Source organism: Anastrepha ludens, chromosome 3 (genome assembly GCF_028408465.1).
Source record: "Anastrepha ludens isolate Willacy chromosome 3, idAnaLude1.1, whole genome shotgun sequence".
NCBI lineage: Eukaryota > Metazoa > Arthropoda > Insecta > Diptera > Tephritidae > Anastrepha > Anastrepha ludens.
Window position 1 is genome coordinate 52,232,533 of NC_071499.1, and position 2,972 is coordinate 52,235,504.

The 2,972-nt window shown below is 33.3% G+C and overlaps 1 non-coding gene across 1 annotated transcript; it reads right to left on the reverse strand.

The window, feature by feature from the left end:
* Window positions 1-828: 828 nt before the first annotated feature.
* Trnah-gug (transfer RNA histidin (anticodon GUG)) lies at window positions 829-900 on the reverse strand. The gene has a single exon. It is a non-coding gene; the product is annotated as a tRNA-His (tRNA).
* Between the last annotated feature and the right edge of the window lie 2,072 nt (window positions 901-2,972).

A 2,972-nucleotide genomic window follows, 5' to 3' on the forward strand; every position in this document is an offset into this window, starting at 1 on the left:
AAAAATTAACTTAATAAAATCAAAAATCTGCTTTTTTATTGCCTCTAGGGCGGAACAAAGTTCGCCGGGTCAGCTAGTTTTAGATATTTCAACAGGTTAAATGAAACTCTGGGGTTGCTGCTGAATTGAAAGAGAAAATATAAGGCACGCATTGATTTACATCTCTGCATGAGTTGAGAAAGAAATAAAGAAAAACTACCAAATTTTATTCGAGCATAATTTATTTAAATTTATTTTTTATTTCAATTTTTTATGTTTAATTTATTATTTATTTACATTTATTACAATATCCAGAATTATTTAATAAATATAACTCACATTTATTAAAATATCAGCTTCACTCTCTTTAGCATTTGTAAGCCGACAGATGTCTGTAAACATTTTGAAATGCATGAAAGGCAAGTGTTAAAGAATCGGTGCTGGGTCTCTCATACATACATACATATACATATTATATATATACCCGTGCATGGAAAATTAACAATTCGATTAGTTCACTGAGGCAGGTATTTCTTCCTCTAGTTTTCGATAATGGATAGAAATGAAATCAATGCAAATACAAATACAATACTGCATTTATATACTAACTACAAATGCAACAAAAAACCACAGAATTAACGCTTTAACTTATTTCTTGTTTTTGTACAATGTATGCTTTAGTAAAACAAATTAAGCGCTGTGTTCTATGCATACTGGTTACCTGACGGTACAAGTTATAAGCGCATAGTAATTAGAAAGTAAAAGCATACATACAAACGCATCTAATAAAAATACTTAAAAAATAGAAAAAAACGTCTTCTTCCGTGACAATGCGACAGTTGTACGCATTGCCGTGACCAGGATTCGAACCTGGGTTACTACGGCCACAACGTAGGGTCCTAACCACTAGACGATCACGGCTACAGAAGACTTATTTTTATTATGAACAAACTACAAACAAATCATATACGCCAGCCAAACTACCTCATATTGCTTGTATTTATTTACTCATTGTTGTTTTTGTTTCTATTTACTTCTCTCAACCACTACCACTCTTTTCTAAATACAAGTTTGCTTGTTTGTACACTCGTTTGTGCGCTCGTGCATTAGCAACGCTGCTTGCTATTCAATAGTGTAGCACTGCTTAGCCGTCTGTTACCAGAAACTGCTTTAGCGACTGTGTGAATTTTTTCTTGCATTGCGCAAGTCCGTTAATGGAATGGAGAGTGGTGCTGTTGTTGATATGCTGATAAGACAGTTAAAAATAGATTTATGTTGCGTCACTGAACGAATATTAGGTATTAGCAGTTTTTGTTGTATAATTACGAAATTCATGTAGTTAAGAATTTATGTAGGTAAATATACAGTTGCGTGCAACTAATTAATAGCAACGCTGAGATAAATAGCCAGATTATATGTGGATTTTATGGCGTTTTTGGCCCAAAGTTTCAAATTTTATATCCCAAGTACAAATACTAGTATATTTGTTGAAATATAGCCTGGGACTGGTTTTTTAATGCACACATTTTCCCGATTAAACTCGTATAATTTTATATTAAAAGCAGGTCGCGCACCTAATTAGCAAGACTTGATTTTTTATGTCAATTATCTTCGTAAGTTTTTCTTTGATTTCCCTGAAATTTTGCTAGAGCATTTAGGAAGTACTCTGATTTAGAAACAAAAAAAAAACGATGTTTTAGAAATAATGTTTTATTTTATTTTTTATTTTTTTTTGTCGGGACAACTAGCAAGTGCAGCACTCAGACATTAATTGAGTCCATTGTACTACACTTGGATTCCCTTTTAATTTTCTTTAAATCTACCTGATCTCCGAAGAAATCTGAGTAGATCTTGTGATGCCAAGGAGCCAAGTTAACGCCTGTTGAAAGTTTCCTTTGTCTACAATTTCCCTAATTAGACTACTTCGTGATCAAACTGTTTGAATTTAATTTAGGTCAGGAATGTGTGATGCTACTGAGTGTAATAGTGGCTGCGTGCTGTTCTTTAGTGAGTCATACTGCCTTTTTCGACATGGATTTTTTTATTGTAATATCAAACCATGTTAAAATCCATTTTTTTGTAATTTTTAGGAGTTTGCGTTATCGCTGTTTAAAGATTAGGGAGGGTCTGAGCATCTTGGCTGCATGTTATTCTTTAATTTTTTCCTAAATTAATTAAATATAAATGTTTTGGTGCTAAGCTGCAGAGAAAACCTACGTCAATAAAACTCATCTATGCATGCATGTGCGTTTGTTTCAAAATATTTGACAACTATTTCGGTGCATACCTGATATAAATAACAATTTCAATCTCAACTCTTTATGAGAAAAAGTAAAAATCAGCAGAAAAACTGAGAAAAAATCAACTCCTTACTGGTCAAAAACGAATACCGTAAGCAAAAGCTCCGACAAATAGATGTTCGTACGAATATAGCTCCTGAAACCAAATGATTAGCAGACGATTGAACAGAGCAAATTTATTTGGGGAGCACCCGCTGAATTGACTCGTGACCCATATATCAAAGCACAAGTCACACATAGCTATTTGAATCTCCAATCTCACTTTATATGTAAAAAGTACCTCAAAAGCACCCACCGTACCTGCATTGCTGCTTCCCGTAAATTTCCTATTACCTTTTGTGGAATTCACTCATATATAGTATTTTAACGATATTCGCATTGTTATCTTTCCTTAACCTTTCCATAAACGTCGCGTTTCATAACAAAAACCGATAAGACAAAATTAGCAGTTTTGGTTATCAAGTCGATTAACCTAAAGTTAAAGACAATAATTTTGGTGTAGGGAAATTGCAAAAACTTTAAATGTTAAGGTTAAGTACAGACTCTGCTGAGACCCTAGCTTCTCAGCTTGACAGTCAATGTAGAGGTTCCAGAACAACAGAGATCTCGACTGAAAAGCAGGTAAATCTTATAATCTTCAAATTTATTCATTTCTAAATTTTGCTTTTATATTACTCGATTCTAGCTGCCTTG